The sequence below is a fragment of the Asparagus officinalis genome, chromosome 5 (genome assembly GCF_001876935.1).
Source record: "Asparagus officinalis chromosome 5, Aspof.V1, whole genome shotgun sequence".
NCBI lineage: Eukaryota > Viridiplantae > Streptophyta > Magnoliopsida > Asparagales > Asparagaceae > Asparagus > Asparagus officinalis.
Window position 1 is genome coordinate 113,181,808 of NC_033798.1, and position 12,831 is coordinate 113,194,638.

Here is a 12,831-nt window from a genome sequence, read left to right on the forward strand (position 1 = left end):
CGTTGATATCCGTGAACCACCGCCGATCAGAACTGATTGCTAAAAAATCGGGCAGAGCTTCGTTGATTCGTGAAGGAATCAAGAAACCGTAGCGCTTATCTCGGCAACGGCGAGATAATTGCTCTTCTTAAGATTATCGCAACGGGATAATCTTAAGGAACAGACCCGGGGAACTGCAGATCTGACGAGCTCCTATTCTTTATGTCGGCGAACTCGATCAGATCTCTACTCCTCCTCCTCTCTGAAATTCGTGTACTTTTGATCTTCAATCCGGTAGGGCTTCGCCAATGCTCGAGAATTCCAGATCTCTAAAAAATAAAGTCATGGGGCTGTATTTATGGGCTCCAGGAAGTCCGGGCGGTTAAAACCGCATAACGGCCGATTTTTAGGGCTGGAGACACCCAAGGGTGTCTCAGCGAGGCCGAGACACCCTTGGGTGTCTCGACCTTGGCCGAGACACTTTGGGGTGTCTCGCTTGGGCCGAGACACCTCGGGGTGTCTCAACTCAGGCTGAGACGCTTCTTTTTGCATATTCGTTCGTTTCCGCCGTAACTTCTTCATCCGGATTCGGATTTGAGTGATTCGAATTGTGCTAGAAAGCCGACGAGGAGATTTATAAGCTCCGATGATTAGATCATTATGGATTAAACCGAGATACGAGCGGCGTTTCGCCTTTTGTAAGCGACGCGGGGTTCCCGATCAGTTCGTATCCTCGTTATTCTGAAACTCCGTTACTTCACGTAGTTCGTCGATCCACTTTAAGCGTTCGTCGACGTCAATCAAGCTTCTGTGAACTGGATAGTGACGTTCATCGTCTTTTTTTAACACCGAGTTGTTCGTGGAGACCTATAGGTAATTTTTGATGCCTACAGACCGCGGTGGTCGACCGAACCAAACGACAGAGCCCAAAAATCATACAGGGTCCACGCGGTCGACCGTAGCGGTCGACCTCCTTCAGCTCCCAGGTCTTCCTGACCCTTGTGCATGTTCGCGGTCGACCGCGCGATCGACCGCCGCTGACTCGTGGTCGACCGCCAGTCTGCCTGGCTGAATTTCTAAGTTGTTTTCTTCAGCTGTTTGTCAATTCTTCAAGTTGCTCGTTCAATCCTAAAACATTACATTTTAATCACATTTGTTTTGATGCTGCAAACGTATCAATCTGTTCTATACCTTTTGTTTGTCGTCTCCGTTCAACAGAGATCTTGTCTGAGTTGTCTCTATTCACTGCTCATATATAGTTGTATTCATTTTGTATTAACTACATCACATGATTACCTTCATATTACAGTGGTCTGTGTTTTGTGTTTTCTGCTATTTAACTCTATATAAATAGTTTTTCTGTCCTCTTCTGTTCAAACTTACTATGTTACTTTCTCGATATGTATTTTGGCCTGACTAGCATCACAATTTTAAAGTTGTAAGACTCTTACTAGCATTCTTGATGTACGTGAGCCTTCACTCACAACAGGAGATGAAAAAGAAATTTCACTCATAGCTACAAACACATAATTAAAATTTTATTATTGTGTTAAATAACTTTTTATTTTCTGGGTATAAAACATAATTCAATCCTTCATGCAAGCTACTAGTTTTCAAGTAATGCCTATTAATACACATTTCTTTTGTTTCTTTGTTCTGTCAAAAGCAGATTTCTTTGTTCTTAGAGCTTACAAATACATTGTTGAGCGCCTTTGCGGAAGCGTGCTCACACACTGGACGAGTCCGTGAGCACGGGAGAAGAATAACAAACCCAACACGGGTACAATCCACCAAATAATGACAAGCCAATCACAAACACAGATATTTTACGTGGTTCGGCAATTTGCCTACGTCCACGGGAGCGACACAATTAATTTCTTATTAATCACAAGAAATTACAAATAAAAGAGAAGATCTCAAGCTTGAGATCTCACAATCAAATAACAGTGTTTTAATATAAAACACTGTTCAAACTCTCTCTTAATAACTCAACTTCCCCACATAAATACACCAACTCCTTCTTCACCAATTAATGGGAAGAGGGCAAAGGGGAAAACCAATCGCAGAAAGAAAACCCCAAAAAAAGCCGCCACTATTTTTATTTTTCTGCTCCGCTCCTGCTCCGCTCCGGCTCGAGAAAGAGGGTTTCCCTTTTATAGGGAAACCCTAGGGCACCTCCGATCCAGCTGGAGCCAGCTGGTTTCCATCCACGTCACGCACGTCTCACGATCACCTCGAGCCGCGCACACAACAGGCGAGCTCGAATCGCCTCACCACATCTCGCCTGCAGGCGAGATCAAACTTTGCCTCACACTTCGCCTGTGATCTCGAACAGGCCACTACACTTCGGCACGCCCGCCTACAGGCGAGGTCCACACCCGCTCGATCCTCGCCTCCGACTTCGAATCGAGGTCAGTTCTTCAATTCTCCACTTCGTCCATCATTTGATAAACATCAAATTTTGGACGAACATCAGAAGAACACCACAAGCGCCAAACAAAACCCAAAAAACAGCTGCACCATTATACCATGACTGCTTACGTACCCTCTGACCGGGATCAAGCTAATCGTAGTTCTTCCAAATAGTCGCCAACGGCCTCAACAATCAGAAATGTACAACAAGTTTCGACAATGATTAAACTTGTTGTTCGGAACCACCTTTGTGAGCATATCTACCAGATTATACTTCGTGTGGACCTTGACTATCTCCACATCCCCATCTTCAAGAACATCCCGAACGAAGTGATAACGAACGTTAATGTGCTTTGTCCTCGAATGAAAAACCTGGTTCTTCACCAAATAGATAGCACTCATGCTATCACAATGAATAGTGACGAACTGTTGCGATATACCAAGTTCCTCCAAAAGTCCTCGATGCCAAATAACCTCCTTAACAGCCTCCATAATTGCCATATACTATAAAGTAAACACATACCTCGTAGTAGACCGGCACTTATCCAAATTCTCGGTATAATCCGAATCAACATAACCAATGCATAGCTGCCCACCTGTAGTGTCCCGCTCATAAACCAAACCAACATTGAGCGTACCTCGAATGTACCTCAAAATCCATCTCACGGCGTCCCAATGACCCACTCCTAGATCATGCATGTATCTCGATACCATGCTCACCGCCTGTGACAAATCCGGCCTCGTACATAGCATTGCGTACATCAAGCTTCCAACTGCGCTTGCATAAGGAGTCTTCGACATCAACTCTCTACCTTCAACTGTCTTTGGTGAAAGATCAACTAAAAGCTTCAAATGGGCTCCCAAAGGTATACTAACAGGTTTCGTTTCCATGCTAACGTTAAAGCGTTGTAGAACCTTCTTCAGATAAGCTATCTGTCAAACAAATTCTGCCCTTTTCTTTGTCTCTGCCGATCTCCATCCCCAAAATGCGCTTAGCCTCACCCAAATCCTTCATCTCAAACTCATTTAAAAGCTATGCCTTCAACTCATCTATAGAAGATCTGGAAATAGAGGCAACCAATATGTCATCGACATAAAGTAACAAATAGATATACGCATCTCTTTTTAACTTGCAAAAATACATGCAAGGATCAAACTGGCTCCGAGTGTACGAATGACCAATCATAAAACCATCGAATCGTCTATACCACTGTCAAGGAGACTGCTTCAAACTGTATAGCGATTTCTTTAACCTGCAAACTAGGTTTTCCTTTCCTGCAGGTCGGAATCCTAATGGCTGAGTCATATAAATTTCTTCATCAAGATCGCCATGAAGAAAAGTCGTCTTCACGTCCAACTGATCTAACTCTAAACCATACTGCGCCACCAAAGCTAACAAAATCCAAATCGAAGAGTGCTTCATCACAAGAGAGAAAACCTCATTGTAGTCAATACCTTCCTCCTGTACATATCCCTTCACAACCAATCTAGCTTTGAACCTCACTGGAGTGCCTTCAATGCCATCCTTCTTTGTGTATACCCATTTGCAACAAATTGCCTTCCGCCCCTTTGGAAGCTGAACAAGCTCCCATGTATCGTTCTTATGAAGAGACTACATCTCCTCCTGCATAGCTACCTGCCACGATTCAGCCTTCGAACTCTGCTCGACCTCTCTGAATGTAGTAAACACCAATTCATCGATACTCTCTACCGGAAGTGCATACACAACTACTGTGTCGGTATACCGTGCTGACGTCCGTATGTCTCTCCTTTGTCTCCGAACCGCAATCGAATCCTAAACCTGAGTCGTCGGTCCCTGATCCTGCACTTCTGTACCCGTATCCTCCTCATCATCGCCGTGCTCGCCTGACGTCACCTCAGTCGTCACTCTAATGAACATTGTATCATCTGGACAATATGGAGCTGCATCGATCTCCACCATCTGTGATATCTCTTCCGTTGGGTCGTTCTCCACCTGATGAGAGCTGGGAAGCTTCAAAATAGAAGCCTCATCGAACGTAACGTCCCTACTCAGCACAATCTTTTTATCAACTGGATCCCATAGCTTGTATCCCTTGATACCACGCTTGAATCCTACAAATATGGCCTTCCTAGCTCGAGGTTCCAATTTATCTATTCTTACATGATAAAATGCAGGGCACCCAAATATCTTGAACTGGTCGTAGTCGTGTGCTGCCTTTCCCGACCACATCTCCATAGGGGCTTTCCCCTCAATCGCAGATGAAGGCAGTCGGTTAATGAGGTGGCTCGCATATGATAATGCCTCTGTCCAAAAAATCTTCTCCAAACCACTTTGCGACAATAAGCATCAGATCTTCTCCAGTAAAGACCGATTTAACCTCTCTGTCATCCCATTTTGCTGCGGTATATGACTAACTGTGAAGTGCCTCTCTATGCCCTCGTCTCGACATAGCTGCTGAAAGGGGTCAGAAGTATACTCACTACCGTTGTCGGATCGTAACGTCTTGATCTTTCTCCCAGTCTGCAGTTTCTGAATGTAGTAGGCACCAAATCATCGATACTCTCCACCGGAAGTGCATACGCAACTGTGTCGGCATACCGTGCTGGCATCTGTATGTTTCTCCTCTGTCTCCGAACCGCAATAGAATCCTGAACCTGAGCCGTCGGTTCCTGATCCTGCACATTTGTACTCGTATCCTCCGTGTCATCGTCGTGCTCGCCTGGCGTCACCTCAGTCGGCACTCTAATGGATACTGTACCATCTGGACAATTTGGAGCTGCATCGATCTCCACCACCTGCGATATCTCCTCCGTCGGGTTGCTCTCCACCTGATGAGAGCTGGGAAGCTTCAAGATAGAAGCTTCATCAAACGTGACGTCCCTACTCAGCACAATCTTCTTATCAACTGGATCCCAAAGCTTGTATCCCTTGACACCACGCTTGAATCCTACAAATATGGCCTTCCTAGCTCGAGGTTCCAATTTATCAGTTTTAACATGATAATATGCAGGGCACCCAAATACCTTGAGGTGGTCATAGTCATGTGCTGGCTTTCCCGACCACATCTCCATAGGGGTCTTCCCCTCAATCGCAGATGAAGGCAGCCTATTAATGAGGTGGCTCGCATATGTAAGTGCCTCAGCCCAAAAGATCTTCTCCAAACCACTCTGCGACAATAAGCATCGGATCTTCTCCAGTAAAGACCGATTTAACCTCTCTGTCATCCCATTTTGCTGCGGTATATGACTAACTGTGAAGTGCCTCTCTATGCCCTCGTCTCGACATAGCTGCTGAAAGGGGTCAGAAGTATACTCACTACCGTTGTCGGATCGTAACGTCTTGATCTTTCTCCCAGTCTGCAGTTTCAATCTCCTCTTCCACTCCACAAACAAATCTAGGAATCCGCTCTTCTTCGTCATGGTGCACACCCAACAACGCCTAGAATAGTCATCTACAAAAGTGACGAACCAATATCGATCACCAAGTGATGCAGTCTTGGTGGGACCCCAAACGTAGTCCAGGATGCCCCTCGTCCTATGAATGGTAGTCCCAAACTTCACCTTCGTCTTCTTGCCAAGAACACAATGCTCACAGAACTCAATCTTTCCACTCTTGGCTCTCTTCAATAGCCCCTGCTTGCACAAAGCCTGCAGTGACTTCTTACCTGTGTGCCCCAACCTATAGTGCCAAAGTCTACTCATGTCCGTCTCTAAAATAGCTGAAGCAACCTGGCCAATCTCGGTGCTCCCCTTCAGATAATACAAGTTTCGATTACGGACTCCCTTTATCACCACCAACGATCCCTTAGTAACCTTTGCTACAGCGTTCTCAAAGGTCACCTTGAATCCCTTCGCCTCCAATCCTCGTACTGAGATAAGATTCTTCTTCAGCTGAGGAACGAATCTCACCTTTTTTAACTCACGAACTACTCCACCGTGAATCTGAATCCGTACGGTACCTATCCCACAAATACCACATGATTGATCATTTCCCATGACTATAACACCCCCATCGAGTCTCTCAAATGATGAAAACCAATCTCGCCTAGGAGTCACATGATAGGTAGCACCGGAATCAAGCATCCAATCTGATGCATCCAAATGATTCACCTCCAGAGTAATCAAAAGAGAAAAGCTCGAGTCATCGGAATCATTGCCGCTAGCAACATTCACCTCATTAGACTTCGGGCCCTTTTTCTTGCTATTCTCCTTCTCTTTGATCTTTGGACAATCTCTTTTCCAATGTCCATGTTTCTTGCAGAACGCACACTGGTTTTTAGCTAACTGGTAATGGCCTCTTGACTTTGACCTCCCTCTATTACCACCTTTTGAATATGGGCTTCTGCCTCTCGTCGACAAGGCCTCTCCTGAAGTACTAGCGCGAAAAGTCTCCTTGTCGCAGAAAGAAAACCCCAAAAAAAGCCGCCGCTATTTTTATTTTTCTGCTCCGCTCCTGCTCCGCTCCTCGCAGAAAGAAAACCCCAAAAAAAGCCGCCGCTATTTTTATTTTTCTGCTCCGCTCCTGCTCCGCTCCGGCTCGAGAAAGAGGGTTTCCCTTTTATAGGGAAACCCTAGGGAACCTCCGATCCAGCTGGAGCCAGCTGGTTGCCATCCACGTCGCGCACGTCTCACGATCACCTCGAGTCGCGCACACGACAGGCGAGCTCGAAGTCGCCTCACCACATCTCGCCTGCAGGCGAGATCAAACTTCGCCTCACACCTCGCCTGTGATCTCGAACAAGCCACTACACTTCGGCACGCCCGCCTACAGGCGAGGTCCACACCCGCTCGATCCTCGCCTCCGACTTCGAATCGAGGTCAGTTCTTCATACATATGTAAGATGAAGTGTAATTTTTTTTATATGCATCCGTAGATTTCATGTTTTGTAACTGCTTCAGCTCAAGAAGTTAAAGTAGTAGTATTATGTAGCCCCACCAGCACCAAGAGCAATTTGTAACTCAATCACCATAATTGATGGAAGGAATACTTACTAAATAATCCAGTGAAGCATTTATCATGTGATAATCTAATTCTTTAACACGTTTTTCCGCCTTCATAGGCAATTTTGACCCGTTTTATCCAAGGCAGACAATTTTGTAGTCAAATAATTATGATAATGTTTCATAACTGCTCCATATTAATAAATGTTGGATCTAATACCCATATTTTCCTGTTTTTTCAATGTTTGATAGCCACAAATTAATTATCAAAAAGTTGTCTTTCCTCATGAGTTTTTATTACCTAACCGGTACACGTTACCAATTTTTCATCAAGAATCATAACTAGTGCCCTACGAAAAGTCTGTTTTTTTTGGTAGTTCAATAATGGATATTATTGTAATCATTTTCATTCTCCTACAACAAGAGCTCTTGCTGCATACTCGTAATAGAACTAACAATTTTAATTTACTTGCAATTTTTTTTTCTTTTTTGGGTAATTTACTAATTTTATTCACTTGCCTTTTGAAATTGTTTATACAATTTTATTGTTTCTATATGGTATAGATTCTTTTTTTTTACAGAAGTAAAAAACTCACTCGTCGAAGTTTTGGTCTTTATGGCAAGTCTTTGCCTACCTATTTGGATGGTTGAAGTTATGGACTATGTTCATAATCTTGATGATTTGTTTGAAGTTTTAGCTCATGTTGAAGAAATAATGATGATTTGTTTGAAGTTTTAGCTCATGTTGAAGAAATAATGTCATGTTTAGCTTCCTCTTTTTGTTGATAACAAAGGGAAGAAATAATGTCATGTTTAGCTTCCTCTTTTTGTTGATAACAAAGGGGGAGAAATAGTTATGTTATGTGCTGTTATAATTTAGTTATGTTATGTACTGTTATAGACTCAAATTTGCATATATGCAGGGAAAGTAAGTATTATATGCAGGGGGAGAAAGTATGATTATTTTAAGTTTTAATCTGATGCATAAATTATTTGTTATCATCAAAAAAGGGGAGAATGTTGAATATCATATCTCCATGATAGTGTTTTGATGATAACAATTTATACAGTGTGTGCACTAACTTTTATATGCAGATTTCAATATCAGAATATGTACAAGTGTAAGTTGATTTCAAGGCATTTTGAAGTGAAGAAAATGAAGAACAAAATAGATAATGTATTTTACATTTTCTTTACTTAGAATAATTGTACAAGCCTTGATCACACACACGCACACACACAATTTTAGAACACACTAACACAGGCTTAGTGTGTTGGTTAACTATAGAAATCCCCTATGTTAACCATTAGAATTATAGTTAAAACTTGATTATAAAAACTCTTTATAGCAGAATTTTTACTCTTAGTAGTCGACTAATTAGAATAGTAGTCGACTACTCGTGTATAAAACTCAAATACATGTTTCTGTCAATTTACAGTATAGTCGACTACAATAGATTATAGTCGACTACTCAGATACCCATAAGCTTTGATCTTTGTGCAATTTTTCAAGTGAAAAATATTCAGATTTTAAGAAAAAGAGAAGTTTCTGAAATTGCCACTGTACATTATTCAAAAACCTATTGTTAAGGCAATTCACAGAGATTAAAAGAATCCTAAGCCACTGCTGCACTTCACTACACATTCAATGCTTATAGGATCAATTGTTTTCTTGTTTCAACAAGGATTTCTCTCGGGTGTGAGAGGGTTAATCTCTTGGTTTAGAGATTGGTGTTCAAATTGGCAAGGTGTTTGTTTGGTGTTCAAATTGGCAAGGAGTTTGTCAATTGGTGTTACAATTTGTAGGGACTTGCAAATTGGTCAGGTTTGCGTTTGATTTTGTAAGTTTATTCAAAATCATAGTGAAAACTCTCAAGCGGGATTTGCTTGGGGACTGGATGTACACCAGTTTGGTGGAACCAGTATAAAATCCTTGTGTTTGTGTTTGCAAATTTCTGAGATTGCCATTTTTTTCTTTGCAATTTATTATCTACTTCATAAATTTTAAAAGAACACTATTCACCCCCCCCCTCTAGTGTTCAAGTGTATCTATTTCAGATCCTACATTTGGTATCAGAGCAAGGTGAAAGATGGCATCGACAAATTCTTCACAATTCAAAGAAGGTCACTCAACAAATCGTCCACCAATGTTCGATGGATTGAACTACAACTATTAAAAGTGCCGGATGAAGATTTACCTTCAATCAATTGGCTACGAACTTTGGAATGTCGGGGAAACGAAATATGAAAAGCCAACCACTCCTTTCGCGGAATGGACTACATCTCAAAGGAACAATGCAAACTTGGATTCTAAAGCAATGAATGCCTTATTTTGTGCACTTGACAAGAATGAGTTCAATAGGGTGTCAACGGCCACATCTGCATACGATATTTAGCATACACTTGAGGTGTACAAATAAAGTTAAAGAATCTAAAATTTCTGTTCTTGTGCACAGATTTGAATTATTCAAGATGAAGGAAAATGAGACTATAGGAGAAATTTTCACAAGATTCACCGACATCACAAATTCTCTCATTGGTCTTGGAAAAACATATACACAAGTGGAGATGGTAAGAAAGATACTTCGATCACTTATTCCACAATGAGAAAAGAAAGCTACCGCTATTGAAGAAGCCAATGATTTATCAACTCTTACGGTTGAAAATCTTATTGGTAATCTTATGGTATATGAAGTTCAAATTGAAGATAGAAAGAATGATGAAGAATCAAAGAACAAGAAAGTTCTTGCATTCAATACTACTTCCGATAAAGAAGATTCAGATGATGATGATGAAGAAATGGGCATGTTTGCACGAAAATTTCGGAAATTTATAAAACGAGGTAATTTTAAATCTAAGAGTTTAATTTTAAATAACCCTCTTTGCTTTAAGTGTAATAAACCAGGGCATATGAAGAAAGATTGTCCAATGTAGAAGAATAAGCAAAAATCAAGTTATTTCAACAACTTCAACAACATTCAAAATAACAAGAAAAGGAAAGCAATGGCAGTCACTTGGGATGATAGTGATGAATCATCTTCAGATGAAGAAATTGAAGAAAAGGAAAGTGCTCACATGTGTTTTATGGCACAAGATGATGTAAGTGAAAATGAAGATCTTTTAGATGCTTTCAATGAATTATATGAAACTTTTGTGAGATTAAAGACATCACATAATTTTCTTAAAGGTGAAAATAAAAGATTACTTGAAGAAATTTCTGATTTAAATTCCTCTACTTTTTCTAATTCTCAAATAATTGAATTGAAAGAAGAAAATTTTTCTTTACTTAAAGAAAATAAATGTTTATCTAATAAGAATAAATATTTAAAATCAGAATGTAATGATTTAAATATTCGTATTAATAATTTAGAAAAAGATATTTCTTCTTTTAAATCAAGATATGAAGATATATGTTTAAATGTAAGCAAATTTAATAAAGGAAAAGAAAATTTTAATAATATTCTTTCTTTTCAAAGAGAATCACAAAAGACAAAAGGATTAGGTTTTCAACTTAATAAAAATAAATCAAAGAAAACAATTTTTGTAAAACCTTCTCATGATTTGTATGATTATAGAACTGAAAATTTGTGTAAAAAGAAATCAAAATTCTTTTCTATTTGGGTTCCAAAAGAATTATCTTCTTTACATAAGAATTTTTATATTTCTGATTTTATTAAAAATATTTGTTTATCACCTAACTATTTAGGCAAATCAAACTCTTCATGGGTTTGGTTTCCTAAAGGCTAATTTAAAGGACCCAACATAGTATGGGTACCAAAATGTAAATGTTTATTATTTCAGGTACCCAAGAAAGATAGGTGGATTTTGGATAGTGGTTGCTCCAAACATATGACTGGAAATATACAATTGTTGTCATATTTTCAAAACAAGGATGGAGGTACCGTTACTTTTGGAGATAACAACAAAGGAAAAGTCATCGGTATTAGATCTGTCGGTAATCCAAACAAACCTATCATTGATAATGTTCAATTAGTTGATGGTCTTAAACATAATTTACTAAGTATTAGTTAACTTTGTGATAAAGGTTTTAAAATTGATTTTGAAAAAGAATCATGCTTAATTTATGATATTGATTTAATAACTATTATTTTTAAAGGTCATAGAAAGAATAACATATATGTGTTATCTATGAATAATATTTCAAATGAACATTGTCTTATTGTATCATCTAATGATTCGATTTTATGGCATAAACGTTTTGGACATGTTAACTTTAAACATATGTCTAAGATTTCTAAAAATGATTTAGTAAATGGTTTACCTAAGATGTCTTTTAAAAATAATTTTTGTGATGCATGTCAACAAGGAAAAGTGCATAAATCTTCTTTTAAATTTAAAAATGTAATATCTACAAATAGACCATTAGAATTAATTCACATAGATCTTTTTGGTCCATCTAGAGTAGCATCTTTAAATGGAAGTAGATATGCATTTGTTCTTGTTGATGATTATTCTAGATTCACATGGGTAATTTTTCTTAAACATAAAAATGATGCTTTTAATGAGTTTTCTTTTTTTTGCAAAAGAATTCGAAATCAAAAATCTACTTCTATTATCTCTATACGTAGTGATCATGGAGGTGAATTTGAAAATAAATTATTTGCAAATTATTGTGACAAACATGGTATATCACATACTTTTTCTTTTCCTCGTGCTGCTCCACAAAATGGAGTTGTAGAAAGGAAAAATAGAACTTTACAAGAATATGCTAGAACCATGTTGTGTGATAGTAATTTAGCTAATATTTTTGGGCAGAAGCTGTATCAACAGCTTGTTATGTATTAAATAGAGTTTTATTAAGACCTATTTTAAAGAAAACTTCTTATGAATTATTTTATAACAAAATTCCTAAAGTATCTTACTTTAAAGTTTTTGGTTGTAAATGTTTTATCTTAAACACAAAGGATAACTTTGATAAATTTGATTCTAAATCCGATGAAGGAATTTTTGTTGGATATTCTAATCATAGTAAAGCATATAGAATATATAACAAAAGAACATTAGTTATTAAAGAATCTTTACATGTTTCTTTTGATGAAAATTTTTCAAAAACACCTATTATATTAAATAATGATGATGATGTAATTGATACTATACATGATACTCCTATGATAGATATTACAAAAGATGATAATCTACAAAATGACTTACCTAAAGATTTTGTAGAAGTTAAAAATCATCCACATGATTTAATTATTGGAAATATTTCTGATAAAGTAACTACTAGATCTCATTTTAATTTGATTGCTCATAATGCTTTTATTTCAACTATTGAACCTAAAAATATAAAAGAAGCACTTCTTGATGATTCATGGATAATTGCTATGCAAGATGAACTTAATCAATTTACTAGAAATAATGTTTGGGATCTTATACCTAGACCTCAAAATAAATCCATTATTGGAACAAAATGGATTTTTAGAAACAAATTAGATGAATTTAGTCAAGTTGTTAGAAACAAAGCTAGATTAGTTGCTCAAGGTTATAATCAAGAAG